The sequence below is a fragment of the Triticum aestivum genome, chromosome 1A, assembly GCF_018294505.1.
Source record: "Triticum aestivum cultivar Chinese Spring chromosome 1A, IWGSC CS RefSeq v2.1, whole genome shotgun sequence".
In the NCBI taxonomy this organism is placed as follows: domain Eukaryota; kingdom Viridiplantae; phylum Streptophyta; class Magnoliopsida; order Poales; family Poaceae; genus Triticum; species Triticum aestivum.
In genome coordinates this window covers 22,165,108-22,189,048 of record NC_057794.1, presented here as the reverse complement: position 1 = coordinate 22,189,048, position 23,941 = coordinate 22,165,108, and the positions used below count along the sequence as shown (strand labels likewise).

At 44.9% G+C, this 23,941-nt stretch overlaps 1 pseudogene; it reads left to right on the top strand.

The window, feature by feature from the left end:
- The first annotated feature begins 13,330 nt into the window (after positions 1–13,330).
- LOC123067528 (DNA-directed RNA polymerase IV subunit 1-like) overlaps positions 13,331–23,941 on the top strand; it is a 34,819-nt pseudogene continuing 24,208 nt past the window's right edge.

Sequence of the window (23,941 nt, the reverse complement as noted above, 5' to 3'; positions counted from 1 at the left end):
GTATGCTTAGATTGTCATGCATTACTCTGTAGTGAGTGCACCGAGCTCGTAAACATGCCTACTTGATATCTGTTTCAGCATGCTCCAGTTTTCACTAAGTCTGAGAACTGATTATGTTTTTTCCATGTTCACATGCTTGCAAATGTATTTTCTGATCCCTTTTGGCTCAAGGTCACTTAGGGATTTTTGTTAAGCTCTTTGAGTAGCTCCATGCCATGCTTTACTTTGCCATGTTCAGGTCCTGTAGCATATAGTTTTCATGCTCCAAAGTGTGCTATTTGATCTGAAATTCCAGACAAGTGTTAATTTCACTAAGTCTGAAATCTGTTTACCAAATGCATTTTTGCCATGCTTGTTTGAACCTGTTAATGGATGAATTGGTCGTAGCTCAGTGCTAGTCTTTTGTTAAGCATCATGTATGGATCCCTGCCATGTATTTTGATGCCATGTTTGGGAGCTGTAGCATGTTCATCTTGTGGCATTTAGATGGCTACTTGCTGTAAATCGCAGAACGCGGCCATATTTGAATCGCTTGCCATTTTCAAACCGTAACTCCGTTTCCGGCGTTCTTTATATCGTTGTCAAGTGATTTCATCTCATCTTTCCAGTGGCACACTTGGATTTCCATGTTGAGGCCAGGTTCATTCATTCCTCATCAAGTCTTGCATATGCATCGCATATTGCATCCCGCATAGCATACCATGTTCGCCTCATGTTGTTTGAGTTTGCACGTGGTTGATTGTGTCCTTGTTGCTTGTTTGTCTTATTTGGGTAGAGCCGGGAGACGAGTTCGCTAACGAGGAGCCCGTTGAGTTTGCTTTCGAGGATCCAGTCAACTCTGACAACTTTGCAGGCAAGATGATCATACCCTCGAAATCACTACTATCTTTGCTTTGCTAGATGCTCGCTCTTTTGCTATGCCTATGCTACGATGCCAACCACTTGCTTTCCATGCCTCCCAAATTGCCATGTCAAACCTCTAACCCACCATGTCCTAGCAAACCGTTGATTGGCTATGTTACCGCTTTGCTCAGCCCCTCTTATAGCTTTGCTAGTTGCAGGTGAAGATTGGAGACCGTTCCTTGTTGGAACATTATTTACTTGTTGGGATATCATTATATTATCTTGTTGTCTTAATGCATATATATACTTGGTAAAGGGTGGAAGGCTCGGCCTCTCGCCTAGTGTTTTGTTCCACTCTTGCTGCCCTAGTTTCCGTCATATCGGTGTTATGTTCCCGGATTTTGCGTTCTTTACGCAGTTGGGTGATAATGGGAATCCCTTGATAGTTCGCCTTGATTAAAGCTTTTCCAGCAATGCCCAACCTTGGTTTTACCATTTGCCACCTAGCCTCTTTTTCCCTTGGGTTTCCGGAGCCCGAGGGTCATCTTATTTAACCCCCCCCCCCCGGGCCAGTGCTCCTCTGAGTGTTGGTCCGACTGAGCTGCCTGCGGGGCCACCTCGGGGCAACTTGAGGGTTGGTTTTACTCGTAGCTAGTCTCATCTGAGTGTGCCCTGAGAACGAGATATGTGCAGCTCCTATCGGGATTTGTCGGCACATTCGGGCGGTGTTGCTGGATTTGTTTTAACTTGTCGAAGTGTCTTGTAGAACTGAGATACCGAGCCTGATCGGAATGTCTCGGGAGGAGGTCTATTCCTTCGTTGACCGTGAGAGCTTGTCATGGGCTAAGTTGGGACTCCCCTGCAGGGATTTGAACTTTCGAAAGCCGTGCCCGCAGTTATGGGCAGATGAGAATTTGTTAATGTCCTTAACTTAATTAAAATGAATCAACAGTGTGAGTTACCGTGATGGTCTCTTCTCGGCGGAGTCCGGGAAGTGAACACGGTGTTGGAGTAATGCTTGCCGCAGGTTGCTCTCTAGTTTCTCGTTCGCGCTTTGCCTCCTCTTCCTGCTCTTTTTTGCGAACAGGTTAGCCACCATATATGCTAGTCGCTTGCTGCAGCTCCACATATTTTACCTTGCCTTACCTATAAGCTTAAATAGTCTTGATCGCGAGGGTGCGAGATTGCTGAGTCCCTGTGGCTCACAGATTACTTCCAAACCAGATGCAGGGCCTGATGATTCTGTTCCAGATGACGCGCTTGAGCTCAAGTGGGAGTTCGACGAGGACTCACGCCGTTACTACGTGTCTTTCCCTGATGATCAGTAGTGGTGCCTAGTTGGGGTGATCGGGAACGTGTCGCATGTTGGGTTATCTTTTATTTTGGCGCCGTAGTCGGGCCATGAGTGTTTGAATGTTGTAATGCTATTTATGTACTTTGATTGACGTGGCGAGTGTAAGCCAACTATGTATCTCCCCTTTTATTATCTATATTACATGGGATGTTGTGAAGATTGCATAACTTGTGACATTGCTTTCAATGCGGTTATGTCTCTAAGTCGTGCCTCGACACGTGGGAGCTATAGCCGCATCGAGGGCATTACACCCTCGTCGACGCCCCCATCACCACCCCGTCCCCATCCCCGTCGTCGCCGCCCCGGTTGTCCCCGTCGTCTCCGTCGCCGTGCCCCGCCCCGTCGTCCCCGCCCGGCCCGGCCCCGTTGCCGTCGTCGCCGCCCCGTCCCCATCCCCGTCGGCGCCGCCCGTCGCTGGCCCCCGTCGCCTCGCCTCGTCGCGGTGAGCGCTCCTGCATGCCTCGGTCGCCATGTCCACACACACACACATTGTTTTTTAGTTGTTTAGTTATAAATTTTAGTTATATCAATTTTTCTGTTTTTTAGTTATAGAAATATTTATAGAAATGTTTGAAATTTTTCTGTTTTTTATTTATGGAAATATTAGAAATGTTATAGAAATGTTAGTTATATAGAAATGTTATAAATTTTTCTGTTTTGTAGTTACAGAAATATTTATAGAAATGTTAGCAATTTTTCTGTTTTTAGTTATAGAAATATTAGAAATGTTAGTTATATAGAAATGTTAGAAATTTTAGAATTAGTTTTAGCTAGATGAATTAGATTAATGTCAAATTGTTAGATGATAATCGATGGTTTTTTTACTTTCGTATAATTTTAGTTATAGAAAAAATTAGAATTTGCATATAGAATTTTAGTTATCACAATCCAATCATTTGAAAAATGTTACTTTATATAGTATTTGTTCTTGACGATGCCCGGCCCGCATCCTCGCCATCGACGGGTTCGCGACGATGTCCGGCTGACCCATGTCCGGGACTGGGCTCCACCGGGCTGGCACTGGGAGGTGCTACCTGCAGGGGGCGCCGCTTGGTGAGGAACCCGGCCTCGGGTCCCGTCGTCGACCCTGATCGCCTTTGGTGGCGTTCGCGTGGGCCACATTCGGTGCAGAGGGAGCCAGCCCCGCCGGAGGTGGTGCGTCGTCGTGTCAGGGAGGAGGACGAGCACGTCCATCGCTACATGGCTGCTATGGACGTCAGATTCTCCAATACCTGGCAGGTTCTTTGGGCAGATGACCGTAGATATGATCCTGTGATAGTTCCTTCTCTTTGGGTGTCCACCGCCCGCCCATAGATTCTTCTGTAGTATTCAATCTTTATTAGCTACCTAGCCAGTGATGTATTCCATATATAATATTCGAGACAATGTATTCGAGATTATATATATTATTAGAGACGATGTATTCAAGATTATATATTAATCGAGACGATGTATTCGAGATTATATATTATTCAAGAGGATGCATATTATTTACTATATGATTCAGTTTTTCCTTATTGATTGCATCCATGCATTGTAATTTGAATACTAAATTGTTTTATATTTCTTATGGATTATATAAATAAAAGATATGGCGGACAATACCGGCAGAGGTGGAGAAGAGGCCATGTTCGAGATCATACGCAGCCCTCGCAGGCCAGATGATCTGAATGAAGCAGATGACGGCTCCCAATATCTAAGCAATACCGGGGAGGGTGATGATAAGATATTCGATCTCGACGACAGAGCTGATGAAGTCATGAACTATGATTATGACTATGATGGCGCATACAATGTTGATCTTGAAATAACAAAGACTACCGGCAAGGTATATTTATATAAGCAGGAATCTAGTGATCATCACATGTTTTTTTATTTGAAGATATATTAACGAATCGATCTTTCTTCTTTCAGCCCTCCGGATCGAGCAAATCTGCTTCTACAGACAGCAGGACAAAGCGAGGCCCGGGCAAAAAGTTGAAGGACGGTGTAAAGTACAACATCAATTCCATCAAAGCTAGTCGTGAACCCCTCATGCCTAAGACCATTGCGAACAAGTTTGTTCGTCAGTGCGGATTTCTTGTGAAGGACCAACTCCCGATCTCCATTCAAGAATGGAAAGAGCCAAAAACTAAACGTCCAGATGTTACTTGGGTCGACGACAGAGCAAAAGAAAATCTTTGGGAATCTCTGATGGAACATTTCACCCTACCAGATTATTTCACAGATGCAGATGTGCAGAAAGTCAAGGACGCTACTCTTAAGAAGATGGCAATTGCATTCAACACCCACAAGAAAATTGTATGGGCCAACTACGTCGCTGCAGAAAGGAAGACTCCAGAATTCAAGGGAACACTCGAGAAGCAAAGAGAACACTAACCCGCTTTCGTGGAATTCAAGGAATCAGAATTATCTAAGGAACGGTCGAGAAAAAACAAGGCTAATGCCGCAAAAAAGACGCAGTTCCATAGGCTGGGGCCAGGTGGCTACGCGGTGGCAATGCCTAAGTGGGATAAGTCTGAGCAAGAGATGGAGGATGCAGGGGTCACTCCGGTTACTAGGAGCTGGCCCCCAGGTGCAGAACTTGGTTCTATGCGCATGGGGGGCGTTGGACCCGAAGACAGGCGTGGTTTCGAAGAAGGCAAGTCTAAAAGGAGCCGAACAGAAGTTACTTGACGCAATAGAAGATGCTCGAAAGGGGGTGTTCAAGCCTAACACAGAGAACAACGAGCTTACGCGCGCCCTGAGAAATCCTGAACACCCGGGAAGAACACAAGGCAAGGGCGTTATTCCCTGGTATGAGGGCTTTTTGGAATGGAACGACGACTACAGGAGCCGTGCAAGAAAGAAGATGGAGGAGGAGAAGAAGAGGAAGTTGGAGGAGGAGCAGAGGAAGCAGGAAGCAGAACGCCTTCAAGGCCTTGAAGCAAGGCACGCGGACTTGGCACTCAAATTCCAACGGCAGCAGCAGCAGATCGACTCACTTAGCCAGGAAAGGGGGTCTCAGCAGCGGCAGCGGCAAGCGGATGATCCAGCATTGGATAGCACAGTCCCATCCATGCCGAGAAGCAGCGTTGGTTCCACCCCGGGCGACACACTGCTGGATACATACCCTGTGGATGACATCATAGAGAACACTAACTGTGCGCTACACTTCAAAATGAAGAACATATCCATGAAGGTGGAGGACGCCGTTGCTTTTACAAATACCCCCGAAGCAACCTTCCATTGCACCCCGATTCCAGTGGGCTATGCTCGTGTCTTGGTTGATGAGGTGGTGGACCAATATTCGGGGCTAGAGCTTGACATTCCTAGAGGTGACGACGAGCACACACTGGGAGAGGCCAGACATCGTATCATCCTATGGAGAAAGGATTCCATCATCTTTCCAAGGCCACCGACACCGCGTCAACCGACTCCTCCTCGAAGTCCGCCATCGAGTCAGCAAACTCGCGCTCCTCCAAGTCCATGAACGTGTGAGCCGACTCCTCCTCGAAGTCTGCCACCGTGTCATCAGACTCCTGCTCCTCCAAGTCCACGAACGCGTGAGCCGACTCCTCCTCGAAGTCCGACACCATGTCAGCAGACTCCCGCTCCTTCAAGTCCACCAATGCGTGAGCAGACTCCTACTCCAACTCAGCCACGTCAGCCGCCTCCGCCGCCTCAGCAATCGTAGAAGAGACACGCCGCAGCTATGGTGCGTAGCGGTACGAGTCGAGGTAGTATAGGAGGTACAGGCAGAGGCAAGCGATATAAATATGGTCCAAGTAGCCTCGCTCCTCTTCCTTTGAGGCCTTATGACATGACCGAGGAGCAAAACACAGCCATAGTGCAGGCCCAAGTGGATGCCCATTTTGGACCGAAACCGGCACCGCCGCCAAGGCAGAAAGTGTCTGAGGAAAAGATTGACCACTTCATTCGTATGGCTAGACCACCAGCTCCCAAGCCTGTTGACTCGGACTATGAGCGCAAAATCAGGAAGTCACATCGAGCACGACTACATAAGTAAGTGAGCTCGAGCTCGATCCAACAAGCGGCTGGCAAAAAATGCGGGAAAACCATTCCCCAGCTAGAAGAACAGGCGGCGCAATCGACCCCCCGCTTGTTGTGCCAACAACACATGAGAGTACGCGCGCCCTATATTATTGTGGGCAAACCGTTCCCCAGCTGAACAATCTGGTAATAACCGAGGAGCATATAAGCCAGGCTAAAATGCTCAATATCAGTGTTGGACAACTCCTCGAGATTGAGCCCATGTCTCCTCTTAGAGAGGAGGAAATAAAACGGAAATATGTCTGGGGCGAACCTTTGGTCAAGCCCAAAGAGGTCAAGAACCTCCCAACGAGAATGTATGAACTACATCAGTGGTACATGAACATTACCAAGATTTCCAATCGAGTGTCCCTCATGGTGAATGTCAAGGAGGAGCATTACTTCCATGAGAAAGCTCTGTCTATTGAGTATTCAGAACTATTTCAGTTATACAATCAAGACGCACTCGACAAATCTCTCGTCAGATGCTATTGTCTGTAAGTGATTTCTTTCTATAATTTAAGTCTCAAGCTAGCTGTAGTGATCATTTTGATCAATCATTACCTGTAATTATTCTCACTATATTCTTTTATGTGGTATTATGCAGGATGAAGATGTATGAAATGAAAAAATATGGACGCTATGGCATTGGTTTCATTGACCCAAATACGGTTAATGAGTACACATGGAATATTCCAAGTTGTCGAGAAAGTTTATAGGAAAGCATGCTAGAGTTCTTCAAGCGCCTCAATACCAATGAAGATATACTACTTCCTTACAACTTCCTGTGAGTCACACTGTCTTGTACTACAAATTCAGTTTTTGCTTACTAGCTAGCTAGATGTTAATAATTAAGTGCATTGGGTTTAGGCTAGTTGATTAGTGTTGTGCACATGCCCGCTTAGTTAAGACATGCAAACGTGTGCGCATGCAGTTTCCACTGGATCTTGTTAGTCATTAAAATTGATAAAGGAACAGTTGAAGTACATGACTCACTCTTAAGGAAGAAAGTGACTTCGCCATCGTGAAGGGGATAGTCGGCAGGTAATTTCAATCATTATTAACTATATCTCGGCCGATTTAATTAGTTCGTCATTTTCTGATATCAACTATTTAATAACCCCTTTATTCATTTTCTTTGCTGGCGGGCAGGGCTTGGGCAAAGTTCATCAAGGTGACTCCAGGCAAATGGCGAAATAAGCTGTTTTGGTTTCGACCCAAGGTAAGTAATTAAGTATTACTAGCTAGCTTACCATCTCTTTAATTCTTGTTTCAATACCATTAATTAATTATCATACTTGATTAATCATTATCTGATTAAATTATATTATTGTAAAGGCCCTGAAGCAGGCTTCGGGGACTAATCTGTGTGCATACTACGTTTGCGAGAACATTCGCATGATGGTGTCCGAAAGGAGCAAATCTGATAGACAGAAGTGGGTACGTTTGCCAAAACACTATTCACAATATTTACATCATTATCGATATCTAGTCACACAACTAATACACATGCATATTGATCTTCTTCTTAACAGTTCAAAGAGGTGCGGGAGAACCTCCTAGAAACGGAGCGCATACTAGCACTTCAAGAGGAAATAGCGGGATGTTTGCTCGACCAGGTCATAGATTCCAAAGGAGAATACTATTACCCGCTACCGCCCCCATGAACCACTTGTCATCGTGCTCCGAAGGCATCAATGTAAAATGTAGGAGAATTTGTATATATATACATGTGTATGTGTGAATAATTAATGGTGTTTGTGAGACATTCGATGTAGTATCGTAAAATACCAGCAAACAAAAAAGAATTAAATGGAAAACACAAAATTCATGGAAAAATAAAAAATAAAACCAACCCCCCCCCCCCCCCCGAAAACATTTAGTACCGGTTGGTGTTACCAACTGGTACTAATGGTCTACCAGCACCCGTGCCTGGCTCGTGCCACGTGGTGGCACTTTAGCGCCGGTTCGTGTCGAACCGGTACTAAAGGGGGGGGGGCTTTAGTCCCCAATCTTTAGTGCCGGTTGTAGAACCGGCACTAAAGGCCCTTACGAACCGGCGCTAAAGCCCGGTTCTGCACCAGTGCTATATAGTAAAGTTTTAATTAATTAGATGATCAAATCTGATATACCTAAATTTAATATATCTAATTCATCTAACATTAATATATCTAATTCATCTATAACTAAAAGCATAAAAAACTAACTCATCTAACATTAATATCTAGCACTAATTCATCTAATTCATCTAACATTTGACATTAATATCTAACATTTCTATCTAGTTCATCTAACATTTGATATTAATATCTAACATTTCTACACATATATAATCATCGATCTAACAATTGACATTAATCTAACATTTATATAAACTAAAAGTATAAAAAACTAAAAAACAGAAAACAGAAAATAATTAAGAAAAATCTGTCTCTGTTTGTGTGTACTGTGTGTGAGGGCCGCCGGTCGGCCATGGCGCTGCAGGGCGGTCGGGGCGATCGATCTTACAGCTGCGGGGCGACGGCCGGCGATGCAAGGCGACGGGGGGCGGCGACGGGGACGGGCCGGGGCGGCGACGTACATGGACAGGCCTGGGATGAGCGCGCGATCGATGACGGGGACGTACGGGCACGCGCGGCGACGTGGGCGGGGACGGGCGCGCGCGATGGGGTGGCGACGGGGACGGGGACGACGACGGGGATGGGGGCGGCGACGGGGGGACGGGCGCGACGACGAAGAAGCAGATGAAGAAGAAACTAACTGAATTTTTCGTAAGTGTTATATATATAGAAGGGGCCTTTAGTACCGGTTAGAGCCACCAACCGGTACTAAAGGTCTGTTTAGTACCGGTTGGTGGCTCCAACCGATACCAAAGCCCCCCCCCCCCCTTAGTACCGGTTGGATCCACGAACTGGTACTAAAGGGGTTGCGCTGCCACCCACGATGCATAAAGTTTAGTCCCACCTCGCCGAGCGAAGGGCAGTCGCACTGGTTTATAAACCCAGCCGCGGCTGCTCTTTCGAACTCCTCTCTAAAGCAGGCTTCTAGCCTAACTTTGTCGCGCTGCCCTGTGAGCCTGCTAAGCCTTATGGGCCTGCATCCACGCCCAAGGCCGAGCAGGCCCACTGGGCAGCGCACAAATATTTTTATATATATAGTTTTTTGTTTTCTTCTTTATTTATTTTCTTTTATTTTATTCTGAGTAGTTTTTTGCTGTATTTAGAGTTTCTTTATTAATATTTTTGCTTTAGGTACAAAAAATTACAAACTTTCTGTTAGTGCGAGTAGTTTTCAAATTTGATAATGTGGCTTTGAATGGTGCATATCCTCTTTAGTTTTTTGCACATGCTATGTGGGTGAAATGATGATACCATTCCAAGTTTCAACCTTTTCAGTGTTCATTTATAGTGATTTTCAATTTCAGGGTCATTTAGCTCAAAACAAATCAGTAAATGCATGAAAAATAGCAAATGATGTAAGAAAGGGTTGAGAGTTGATGACGTGGCTTTGAATGATGCATACTGAACGCAAAAAAGTCTGGAGTTGTAATAAGTTTAGAAAATGAAGTGCCGGCGTAACAGATGAGTTTTCGTCCGAAACCCTAATACTTCGAAAGAGATTGTTCAGTTTGTACACGAAGTGCATCCAGTTTTTGCCATAACCATCTCTAGTTTTTTGCACATGTTATATGGGTGAAATGATGATACCATGCCAAGTTTCAACCTTTTCAGAGTTCATTTGTATTGCTTTTCAATTTCAGGGTCATTTAGCTAAAAAATCAGTAAATCCCTGAAAAATAGCAAATGATGTCAGAAAGGGTTGAAAGTTAATGACGTGGCTTTGAATGGTGCATACTGAACAATAAAAAATCTGGAGTTGTAATAAGTTTAAAAAAATGAAGTGCCAGTGTAACAGATGAGTTTTCGTCCATGTAAACGTGTAAAAATATACATAAAAATATATTGATCATCAATGATCTTTTTGTGTAGAATCTGAATTGTTAATACGAATCTTCCCCGTCTTATGAACCGGCGAAGATTCCTATTGCGGTCACAAATCCTACACATAGAGTTCAGTGAAGACCAAGTGGTTGTGATAGTTTGAGAAGTAACATATTCAAGGTGATAAAAAGCATGTTAGCGAGCGAGGTGGGGCTAAAAAACCGATGCACGGCGAATCAACTAAAAAACTTTACTACCCGTTTGTGGCATGAACCGGTACTAAAGGGGTTGGTGGGGCCCAGCCTGCCATAGCCTCTTTAGGTTCGTGGCACGAACCGGTACTAAAGGTTCGCCACGAACCGGTACTAATGAGAGCGGCCCGCCTAGCCGTTGGAATAGGAGTGCCGGCTTAAATTCAAACCGGGACTAATGAGTTGAACATTAGGCCCTTTTTCTACTAGTGTCTATCAATTGTTCGGCATTAATTTGTTCACCCACCGTATTATTTGCTATCTTGAGAGAAGCCTCTAGTGAAACCTATGGCCCCCAGGTCTATTTTCCATCATATACGTTTCCGATCTACTATTTTGTATCCGATCTATAAACCAAAAATACCAAAAATATTTACCTTATCGTTTATCTATCTCTATCAGATCTCACTTTTGCAAGTAACCGTGAAGGGTTTGACAACCCCTTTATCGCGTTGGGTGCAAGTTGTTTGATTGTTTGTGCAGGTATTCGGTGATTTGTGCGTTGTCTCCTACTGGATTGATACCTTGATTCTCAAACTTAGGGAAATACTTATCTATACTTTGTTGTGTCACCCTTTCCTCTTCAAGGGAAAAAACAACGCAACCTCAAGAAGTAGCACTGGCCAGTGCCACCAGAACAGAACCGCCAGCCACCACGCCCTCATAACCAAGCATAGCTCCTCCACCTCCACGGTGCTTCGAGCCTGGCCGACACGTGTGGCACCACCAGACTCTGCCATCCACCTCCCGCGGAAACACACATACATCCCACCACCAGCCACTCTTCACGGGGCGGTGATCCTTCCATCCTCTAACAGTGGCTATGGCAAGTGAGTCGTCGCTCCCACAAAAGGCGCAAATCCAGACAGGAGGGAAGCCCTCGAGCCGCGCTACCTCCGCCTAGACCACCGTCAGCGCCACTCCTCCTGCCCAAGCTGCCCCGCGCTCGTGGCGGATGCCAGGGTGTGCACCTAGCTTTCACGCGAGCCTCCGCCAGATCTGGCGTCCTACACCGCCCCATCAGAAGCGCTTGGGAGAGAGAACAGGCCTTGTCATTGCCGATGTTGTATGGGCTTTCCTGGTGGCGCCCTCCGGTGGTGACCGAGGAGGGGAAGAGGTGGGGGAGAGCTGCGGCGGCGGCCGGCTAGGGTCTCCTTTCGCGTCGCCCGAGGGGCACCACGAGAGGGAGAGAGGGGGGAAGACCTTTTCAGGGGGAGGACCCGGCCGAGGACTATATGTAGGCAAAGCAATTTGATACGGAGGGAGTATAAATTTATACAGATAAGAGACAATTAATATGGATCGAAGTAAAAGACATGTATAGCAAAAACACTTTATCCATCTCTCTTTTTCCCTTCTCTCCTTTTCTCTTTTCCCTTCTCTTTCTCTCTCTCACACCTCTTTCTCTTCTACCTTCTCTCTATGTTCTCTTCTCTCTTCTTTCTCTTCACCCTTTCTCTCTTCTTTCTCTTCTAGGTACTGATTAACCTATAACTAATGGGTCTGGCTAGGACTCAATCGTCTCAGTCGGCTAATGTCATCTTATAATACAATATGTGTTGTCTTGTATATTTTTCATCGTTCATACGTGTTTCTCTAGCCAGTGTTGTTGTGAACTTTTTATGGGCTTTAGTTGGGCCTAGTTTTCTTGTCCCCTCTTGTGCAGAATTAAATATCCCATATTGGGCTATAGGAAATACTTAGGGCCTTTCTTTTTTACAAATGTTGAACATGTGGCCTGTTGTCTAAATATTTTTTAATTTAGTTAGAACATCGATATTTTGTGTGTTGTTCCTCTTTTTCTTTTTTCTTTACTTTCTCTATTTTCTTTTCCTTTCATTGTTTTTTCTATTTCTTTATTGTTCTGCATATGCTTTTCTTTTCTTTTCCTTTTTTTCTAATTTTGATTTTCTTTCATTCAAGAAATACTTGTTAAAAGATATACCAAAATCTACTAAAAATACAAAAACATTTTTTAAATAGGTGAGCACTTTTTAAAAAGTGTAACATAAATTTAAAAATTTCGTGAACACCTCTCAAATTTTGTGGGTTTTTAAGTCTGATGATATTGTCATACAAAATGTAACGCAATTTGAAAGAAAATAAATCATCCTGTATTAAGAAACATATTTATTATACAATGTGTATTTGGGAAAAGGTTCAATAATTTATAAAAGATTAGTCCAATAATTTAGAAACATTCAAATTGTATTTCAAAAAATGTTTCATTGTGTAATTTGGGAAAGATCAATGTTGAAGCCATGTTGAAAACACATAGTAGAGGTTGAGGGCAGCACTTGCAGTTGTGTGCCTAGTGGCAAACATGCAACCATCGTCTCTCTCGACAAAAACACCACTTTCGCCCTGCCAAGTTGCAGTCGCATTGAATACATGCTGTTGCAATTAGGGAGGGGGGCAACTTTTGCAGTTGCATGCCTAGTGACGGACATGCAACTATCCATCGGCGGAGCTTAGTTGGGGCTAGCAGGGGCCATGCCCCCAGCCTCACTACAAAACCTGAAGAAATTTTTGGGGATTATATATTTTTAGCTCAGCCCTTAAACAACCATATTTTCTACCTCAGCCCCACCCCCTCCGCCCCGAACATCCTGTCTAGCTCCGCCACTGCAACTGCCATTCTCCCCCTACAAAGCACCACTAAGTTATAGTCGCCTGGAAGACATGCAGTTGCGGTCGGGGAGCACCCTCTACTCATGGCCAGTTGCCGCCAAGTAGGAGCATCCTCTGCAACATCTTCTCGACATGATAACGAGCGCAAAGGGAGGTCGGAGACGGGATGGCGCGACGGCTGGGTGACGTCGGGTGACGAGCTGGCGGTGGTTGGGTGCACGCGGCAGCGGCGATGGGCCAACCCATCGCGGCTCAGGCGGGCGTGAGATGTACGTGGCATGGACACAGGCGGCGATGGTGGAGAGGTAGGGAGGAGGAGCGAGCACCGCGTGGCCAGCGGCGTCCTTGCAGGTTGTGGCTCGTCGGTTGCCAACAACCAGGAGTGGGAGGTTGGGACGACCGCCTAGCTGCATCAGGCGCGAAGCTCTCTCCTCGCGAGAGAAGGAAGAAAAGGGCGAGAAAGATTTGGGCGGGGTGAAGGCAAGATTCGGTAACCTTGCTGTTTTCTTTGCGCGCGGTAGGTTTCTGGTAAGTGTGAAAAACTAGCGTGGAAGTGTGGGGGGAGGGGGGCCAATAAAAACCCGGATACCAGGCTATTAACTCCCGATCTAGGAGTAGAGATAGCAGGCTTTTTGCAACTAGTTGAAATTTGATAAAATACCACATTGTATTTTGCATCTTCATTAGAATACCACCTTTTTGGGATTAAATGTCGCATTTGCACTTTTTGAAGAAATCCAGTCTAGTGACCAAAAAAAAAGTGTAAACCTTCAAAGAGAAAAGAAGGGGGAAGAAAAGGAGAGAAGCAAAAACTCCGACCCTGTCGTCTCAGCTCCCCGTGCGCTTCCTCTCCCGAGAATGCAGCGCGGGCAGCGCCGCCGCATTCAGCCCCTCCAAGGCGCCCACACCCCTGCCGCGTGCTTCTCTCTGCAGCCGTCTCCCGGCCGGGTGGATTGCTCCCGAGTCCCGACCCACAAATTTCCAAAAGGCCAGGCTGCTACCGCGCTTGTGCTCCCCCCATCTCTTCCTCGCACGGCAGATTGTTGCGCCGGCGCCGGCGCCGCCACCTTCTACTGCTCCTCGATCCGGCTAGGCGTGGATTTGTTCCACCCTTTGTTGCAGGTTGCAAAAAAGGTCTTTATTTTTCTGTTGTCGACTTCGGTCCTTCATTTTCCTATATAAAAACCCTACTTGGTTTCCTATGTCTAATTAACCTCCTTTTTGCACTGACTAAGTCCCGCTTTTCCTGTGCTGATGGCCCGTTTGCTTCGGCTCGATACGAGTGCTTGAGATTGACATGAGATTCCTCGTTCCAAAGCAATCCCTGTAGAAATTTCCTGTTTCTTCTTGTACTCCATCCAAAAGCAATCCCTGGAGTATTAACGATTTAGATTCTTTTCATTTTTGTATGCCATCATATACTTCTGTCAGTGTGATATTTCTCTGTGTGTTCGTTTCTGCAGGATGGATGAGGCAATTACTGAAATGGATCCGCTGATCGCGGAGGTGGAGCTAAAGGCAATCAAATTCGATCTCATGTCCAGTAAAGATATGGTAATCTTTTATTTACTTTGCCTCCACAATTTTTACCCTGCGGAAAGTATGTTAAACTGACAGGCATTTCCAGAAAAAGTATAGCAGCGCGAGCATTGCAAAAGCATCTAATGTCACTAGTGCGAAGTTGGGATTACCAAATGGGGCAAAAAAGTGTGAGACTTGTGGATTGCACAGCAAGTGTGATGGCGATGGTGAGTAATATTAAGCATTCAGCACCAAATTTATCTTGTTTTATCTTCCTAATCCAAAATTAATTGACTTGTCGAAATGTTAGGTCATTTCAGTGTCATTAAGCTGCCGACAATTGTGTTCAACCCATATACGGTTGAGGAAGCTGTTCAGTTACTGAATCAGATATGTCCTAGCTGCCACACTCCAAAGAAAAACAGATATTCAAAGGTTTGTAATGGCCAAATTAACCTATTTCATCTTCATTTAGCAATTTATTTTCTTTAATCATTATTGATCTTCTAAACTAATGTCGGTGTGCAAAGGCCTGCATATACAAAATAAAACGCCGTAAAACAAACATCGGTACTGTTGTCATAGCTAGTGTATATTTTTCCATACATAATGTATCCTTAAACAAACTGCTGCAATGTGGAAACCAAACTTTATATTAATTACTTACACTTTGTTTGTTTGAACATTTGGAATTTGTGAGAAGATATTTACATCCCAAAAGCACATAAGAAGATATGTAAGCATTGCAAAAAAAAATGTGGATATGGGCTCTCTTTTTTGGTATATCTGGTTGGTGCGTAAATACTCCTCTAACATGTTGATTTTTGTTGTTGAAGAGGTCGGATGGGGCTACAAGTCAAGCAACTTGCAAGTATTGCTCAGTAAGTGCATGTTCAGACGTTTTGGCCTGTGTTTCTACATATTGTATTAAACCTCGACCTTTTTTACTGAACAGAAGGATGACACTAAACAATACCCTGATGTAATATTTAAGACGCTGGCAAGCCCGAGAATAAGAGGGTTCAAGAATAAACCTAAACTTCAACAGAACCCTACCATTATGGAACAGAATTTCGGTTACCGCAGAAGTTGTTGGCAGAGTGACAGACAAGTTACCCCAGGACTATTGGGATTTTTTACCTCATCGCCACCCCTCTCAATCAAATATAACCAAGATATTGATATCTCCATCCCAAGTAAGTATTTTCTATATATTCAGTTTGTTAGTCTGCTCTGAGTTGGCTTGCAGAGCAGATCTGGTTTTACTGCAACATCTTTTCATGTTTCATAAAATGTTATATATTATTGGCTGACAATTCATCAACTTTGTCCCTGCCATATTTTTATCAACGCTTTAAGTGTGGAATTATAACTTATAAGACAATTTTAAAAAGGGATTTTTGGGTTGCTTGTGTTGTTTTGAATATCTACAACATACAGAAAACAGAACACAACAAATCCTATGAGATCGAGTAATATGATGTGTTATTATTTGGCAAAGTAGTTTTGCATGATCATTAAGGCAATACACCTGATCCTTATGATGCATTACCTTTCCGGTAAAAAAATAGCTATGGTGCATTACGAACTCTGACACAGAATGCCCTCATAAATTGTAAATTAACTCATCCACTTCTCAGTGATTTTTTTTAGAGAAGACTTCTCGGTGAAATTATGCTGTATATTCTAGTTTTGTTCAGTGCATGGTATGTGGATGTAAATATAATTTAAGTGATAAGGGCAACTGGGCGAATGCTATTTTCTCAAAGCTTCTTTTGGAAGGTGGTATGCATATTCTTGTTGGCCAGTGCATTGGTATTGCTATGCTAAGTTTCTTTCAAAAGAAAATGGTGAGCAGCTGACCATATAATTTTACATTATTTATTATGGTTAAAATCTTATTTCCTTATCATGTTTGCAGTTCCGTCACATATTGAAACAACTTGATGATCCTGATCTTATTAGCCGGTTTGTTTCAAGGCGGGAGCTAATTTATCTGTCTTGTTTGCTGGTGACTCCTAACTTCCATCGTGTGGCAGAGTTGCCCTATGAGTTCTCAGATGGCACTCGCTTTGTTTATGTATGTGACTATGTGATATCTCGCTGGCGAACTTTGTACCCAAGATTATTTTCTGTATCATACCTTCAACTTTTTCTAACAATTTCCCCTTAAATACTTTTGTTAAATGCAACCAGATCCATTGTACGGTGTAAGGATTAAAATCTGACCATAAATCATTTAATCAACGAGAGAACCTAATCGAACAATATACATTTCCTACGTTAATAGATTGATTCATCACTATTCTGTCTAATATACTCTCACATGTCTAATACTCTCCGGCTTCTTTATATGTTTGTCGAGCATGCATGTTTTTATTGTGGTCTGATGCACATGAATAGCTGGGCTGTTTTTTTCTGCAGGGAATATCTGGGATGTGTTGGTGTCTTAATTATGAACTTATATGTTTGTTCATTTCTTGTTTGGACGTATGATGACCTGACAAGCTTATAAGAGGACGGTTGATGCCTGTAGGAAAATTTATGACTTGCGTCAGCCTCCACAGTTCAGTGTTCATGCAAACTTACTTGTCACAAGCCTAGTTATGGAGTGCCTTAAATCATCAAAGGCAAGGGAACTGATATTTTCTTTTTGTTACAGTATCCAAGTTTCATGATTATATGTCATTTTCCCTATTTTTCTCAGTATATCAGTAAAATTATACAATGTCAAGGCCTCCCCTGTAGTTTTGCGGTCAAGTTTTCCTGTCGTATCTGTAAAGTATTGTCGAAGCGTCTCAACCCCCTGGACGGGAGCCCGCGTGCTTATATATTGATAGCGAGAGAAAACCTCTCGAGGAGATTACATAGCGTACGGTTAGAGGACTAGCCGGAAGAGTTTACAGAAGATTGGAGATAGATGTAACTTAAACAGGAAAGAAAAACTATCTCTATCTCCTAGAAGTGGCGCCCAAGAATAACTCTTGGCGGCCCATAATATTGGATGTTTAACACCCTCCCTTAATCTAAACTCCTCAATTTGAGATTACGTTTAAACTCTTCAAACGGTCTTGTGGCCAAAGCTTTCGTGAAACCATCCGCAACTTGATCTCTTGAGGGTACAAAACGAATGTCCAGTTCCTTGTTGGCAACTCATTCTCTAACAAAATGATAATCTATCTCAATATTCTTAGTTCTTGCATGAAACACAGGGTTAGCAGATAAGTATGTGGCACCAAGGTTGTCGCACCAAAGACAAGGAGTTTGTGTGTGATGAAGACCAAGTTCCTTAAGAACAGCTTTCACCCAAATAACTTCTGATGTTGCATTTGCCAATGCCTTATACTCTGCCTCAGTACTTGACCTAGAAACTGTAGCGTGTTTCTTTGCACACCATGAGATCAAATTAGGACCAAGGAAAACTGCAAACCCTCCTGTTGATCGTCTGTCATCCAAACAGCCTGCCCAGTCAGAGTCTGAAAAAGCACTCATAAGCGTGGATGAGGACTTGCTGAAGGTCAATCCAACACTCAAAGTGTGTTTCACATATCTCAATATACGTTTTGCTGCAGTCCAATGGGCAGTAGTAGGTGCATGAAGAAACTGGCAGACTTTATTGACTGAAAAAGCAATGTCAGGTCTGGTAAGGGTCAAATACTGTAGTGCACCTGCCAAGCTTCTATAGTTGGTGCCATCCTCCTGACTCAAAGGTTCACCTTCAGTAAGAGAGTCTTTCTGAACTGGACAATGGTGTTGGTGAAGGATTACAATTCTGCAACCCAACTCTCCTCAAAAGATCAGTTGCACATTTTTCCTGAGAAAGATGAAGACCACCTTCCTTGTTTTTCTTGACCTCAATACCAAGGAAGAAGTGCAAATATCCTAGATCCTTGAGAGCAAATTCTGAATTCAAATCTGACAAAAGAGCTATCACTGCTTCATTGGAAGAACTTGTAACAATGATATCATCAACATAAGTAAGCACAAAGATTGATGTATGAGACTTGTTGAAGATGAACAGTGAAGTATCAGACTTTGAAGAAACAAAACCAAGTTGCTGCAATTTTGTACTTAAACGAGAGTACCATGCTCTAGGAGCTTGCTTCAGCCCATAGAGAGACTTGTTAAGCCTGCACACATGATACGGTTTGTTCTTGTCTTCAAACCCAAGAGGTTGCTTCATATATACTTCCTCTTCCAGAACACCATGAAGAAACACATTCTGCACATCTAGCTGCCTGAGACTCCATCCTCTAGATACAACAATAGACAATACAAGACGAATAGTAGCAGCTTTAACAACTGGACTGAAAGTATCCTCATAGTCTATGCCATACCTTTGCTTGAAGCCCTTAGCAACAAGCCTAGCTTTATAACGATCTATTGTACCATCAGACTTCCGTTTTATGCTGAATACCCACTTGCAATCAATCACATTTTTACCTTGTGGTGAAGGAACCAAGTGCCAAGTACGATTTTTCTGAAGAGCTTGAAATTCATCATCCATGGCTGCCTTCCACTTAGGATCAGCAAGAGCCTCAAGATGTGTGCATGGTTCTCCTGTGGATGCAGCCAAACCAAATTTTGTTTTGTAATTTACAGGCTGAATAACACCTGCTTGGAGATGTGTGCGTGGCGGTGTAGCAGTTTGCGGCACAGAAGATCCAGTGACCGCAGGTGAAGAAAAATCAGCTACAGGGCTCGGAACCGACCCCGAGAAGGCGGCTGCATCGTCCGTTGTAGCCTCCATGACCACCGGATCGTCTGTGGCCGAATGAGGCACAGGAGATGAGGAAGGAGCCACAGAAGATCCCGGGGAAGCAGCAGAATCGGGGTTGGATCCCACACGGACGCACGCGCCGGGCGCAGTTGACAGGAGTGGACCCCGCCTGATGTAGACGCGGGGCTCAGGGGCAAACCGCGTTGGCCTAGCGCCTGACGTGGCAGCGGACAAGTGGGTCGGGCTGGGTGTTGGCGAGCGCCCAGCCGCAGGTGGATGCGGGCTAGGCGTAGGGCGCGGGGCCGCTTGGCAGATCGGCAATCCCGAGGCCGATGTTGTCGGCCCTGGCGTGATCAGAGGCGCAGATCCCGAAGGCGGTCGTGTCAGATCGTCCGTGGCAGCTGCAGATCGTGTAGAAGCACCATTTGCTGCCGTTTTTGCACCATTGTGTGCACCGTTTTCACCACTATTGGCCCCTGTAGCAGCACACTCAGATGCAGAATTAGAAGAATTAGTCGTAATTGAATCAATACAATCATCACTGCACACACAATCAACTCCGGATAGATTAGAAGGGAGGAGAAGAATCTCCTTTCGTAGAAGGGCACCGACATTGGGATGTAGTTTTTCAAAGGGAAACTGGGTTTCATCAAAGACAAAATCGCGAGAAATATACACACGACCAGTTGGAATATCTAGACATTTCACACCCTTGTGTTGAGCACTATAGCCAAGAAAAATGCATTTTTATGAGCGGAACATGAGTTTGCGAGCATTGTAGGGACAAAGATTAGGCCAACATGCACACCCAAAAACACGAAGTGTAGTATAATCAGGGGTGACATGAAGAAGACGTTCAGTAGGAGTTTCATTGGCAATAGTGCGACTAGGCCACATGTTGATAAGATGGACAGCATTAAGAAAGGCTTCGTCCCAAAATTTTAAAGGCATGGAGGCCGCAGCTAGGAGAGCTAGGCCTACCTCAACAATGTGTCTATGTTTCCGTTCTGCAGAACCATTTTGCTGATGGGCGTGGGGGCAGGACACATGATGAGAAATACCTGTCTTTTGAAAAAAAGAATTCAGCTTCTCATATTCCCCACCCCAATCAGATTGCACGGCAATGATTTTGCTATCAAACTTGCGTTCTACTAGAGCTTGGAAATTGTGAAAGACTTCAAAAACATCCGAGCGTTTTTTAAGAAGATAAATCCAGGTATACTTGCTAAAATCATCAATGAAGCTTACATAGTAAGAATGTCTACCAACCGAAGTGGGTGCAGGACCCCATACATCAGAAAAAATAAGTTGTAAAGGTTTGGTAGATATACTAGTGGAAACAGGGTACGGTAATTGATGACTTTTTGCTCTTTGACATGAATCACAATAGTTTCTGAATCTCTCTCACCAACAACTGGGAGTTTATTTCTACTAAGAATTTGATGAACAGTGAAAAAGGACGGATGACCTAAACGACTGTGCCACCTTTCAGCGGAGAGTTTGATGGCACCATAGACTTGTTTATTAAACTTGCAGTATTGAGGAAGCAACGCATACAACCCTTGAATACAGACACCCCTATGGAGAACTCTCTTTGTGGCCTGGTCCTTGATCAAAAAGAAATAGGGATGAAATTCTAGAAAGACATTATTATCAAGAGCAATGCGATGGACTGAAAGAAGAGTTTTGGAAGCATTAGGAACATGCAAAATTTCTTTTAGGACAAGATCTTTATGTGGGGTTTTGATAATTGATTGACCAATATTTTCATTCTCCATACCTGCACCATTAGCGGCGGTGTAGATCTGATCGTGGCCACGATATTTGTCATGCATGGTCAGCTTCTCCAACTCTCCAGTAATGTGGTTTGTTGCACCCGTGTCCATGTACCAATTGGTATCGACACCATATGATCCTTCTGTTGCAGTTGCAATTTTCTTTTTCTGGGAGTTGTCATCGGCGTAGCGCCAATCACAATCCTTAGCAATGTGGTTTGTTTTCTTACATATTTGGCACTTGCCTTCATAGCCCTCATAGCCTTGGAAGGGGCGCCGGTTGTTGTTGGAGAGGGGTCGTTGATTGTTGTTGCTGCCATTGTTGTTGGAGGAGTGATAGTAGTCGCCGCCACCACCACCCTGATAGCCGCCACCACCATTGTTATGGTGATAGCCGCCGTTGTAGCCTCCGCCGCCACCATTGCTATGGTAGCCGCCGCCGCCACCACTCCCTTGGTAGCCGCCGCCACCACCAGGAGGGCCACTGCTGCCACCAGAGTGGCCGCCGCTGCCAGGGCCTCCACGGGATCCGTTGCCAGAGCCGTTCTTCTGGTTACGATAGCCACCTCTGCCTCCCTGCCTGCCTCGGGAAGCAGAGTTCGCTGAGGATTTGAACCCGCCACCGTTGTTGCCGTGGTATAGTTCGACCCGCTGATCAAAATTGGCCACTAGAGAGAAAAGGAGATCGGCCGTGATGGGCTCGGTGCGGACATCAAGCGCGGAGATAAGTGGCTGGTAATCCATATCAAGGCCGGCGACAATGAACAAGATGAGTTACGGCTCTCCAAGAGGTCTGCCGGCCGCCGCGAGCTCGTCAGAGAGGGAATGCATATAGCCGAAGTATGTTGAGGCAGATTGTGTGCCCTTTTGGGCGTTAGTGAGGGCAGCACGAAGATTGTTGACGCGAGAGAGGGAGACCGCAGCAAACATGTTGGAGAGCGCCGTCCATATTGCATGCGAGGTCTCCAGCGAAGCCACCTGGACGAGGACCTCCTTGGAGAGGTTTCGGAGAAGGTAGGCAACGATTTGCTGATCCTGGACTAGCCGGGGGGCATAGGCAGGGTTTGGCATCTCCTGATCCTTGCCATCTTTATCCTTGGCGATGATTGTCTTGGGAGGCTCAGCTATGGTTTTGTCGACGTATCCATACAAGCCGGCGCCCAGTATTTGGGATCGGGCTTGAGCTCGCCAAAGAACATAGTTCGTCCTGGTGAGAGGCTCGGAGATGTTGTAGTTTAGGCCGGAGGAGGGAACAGCGAAGGAGGAGGACATGGCGGCGATGGAGTTGATCGATGAAGGTCGATGGGGATGATCGATGGAGGTAGATGAGCTAGATGCGATGGAAAAGGCCTGCTCTGTATACCATGTAAAGTATTGTCGAAGCGTCTCAACCCCCTGGACGGGAGCCCGCGTGCTTATATATTGATGGCGAGAGAAAACCTCTCGAGGAGATTACATAGCGTACGGTTAGATGACTAACTGGAAGAGTTTACAGAAGATTGGAGATAAGATGTAACTTAAACAGGAAAGAAAAACTATCTCTATCTCCTAGAAGTGGCGCCCAAGAATAACTCTTGGCGGCCCATAATATTGGATGTTTAACAGTATCATCTGTACATATGCGCGTGCCACTTCTCTGTTGTACTCCAGTAAAAAGACATGTTAGTTTATTATGATGCCGCTGGTAAAACTAATAAAGCTTGTGCCGGTCCATAAACTGAGGGTCCATTGATTTTTGCAGCGTTAATGCTTTTTGCTGGTTGGTTCCATTATCACAAAGCCGCTTCCAAATTGGTCTGGTTCCAAGATGTAGAATCCATGTTGAATCACCACTTAGTGGGATTATTAGGACTTGGGTCTCTTTTTTGGGCGGGGCACCAAATTCATGTATCTTTACCAATTAACCAATTTCTTGACGCTGGGGTGGACAGAGGTTTACAACAGGGCAAATAGGTTCGATACAAAGTCATTAGAAGACCGTATGGAGTGGCGCAGAGATTTGATCACTTTTGTTTTTTTTCCTTCCCTATGCATAGCTTTGGTATTATATGACTTTGCTATTTGCCGGCGTATTTTGTGTGTGTGCGTTGGTGTTGGCTTATGCACCTAGCTATGCAAAGACCAGGTGTGTGCTCATTGTGTTTGTTTCCTCTTGATGCTTCATTTTAAGTCAATAAAATCCATCCTTTATCAAAAAACAATGTTGACAGGGGCATTTCTAATGAGGATAAGTGTATCATCCACATATTGAAGATGGGTGAGGCCACAAGGAACCACCCCAGGGATATGGCTCTAACATGGCGGCTAGGCAGTGGCGGAGCTTCCTTAAGGCCAACCTGGGCCATGGCCCCTCCTGCTTGTGTAGTTTTCTTATATTATTAGCACATAATTAGACAGAAATGATGGTGTTTTGCCCAATCTTTGGTTGAATAGCCCCTCCTACATGGATTAGCCCCTCCTATAATTCTGATCAAGCTCCGCCGCTGCAGCTAGGGCATGAGAGACTAAATTAAACAATGGGCTCCTTTGTACTTCCTAAAGAAGGGGCCCTCTTCCCCATTGATATTAATAACCAGCTACATCATCCAGCTAGTCATCTAGCCTCAAAGCCTTTATTATGGAGGATCTCCTCAAAGAAGTCCCAACTAACTCGGCTCGGATCATATGCTTTCTCGAAGGCCGGTGCTAGGCGCTGCTCGGCCAGCCCAAACTTGGGCCGGTCGCCTCGCAGATGTTTGATGCGAGAGAGCAGGAGCGTTTGATTCACCTTGCGCGTCGTTTTGCTGGCTTCAGTTTGTGAAGAAAAAAAAATCCCCTCCATGCTCAGATGCTGAGCGTATCTCGCTCTTCTCGCCGGACCCCAGCTCCAGTGG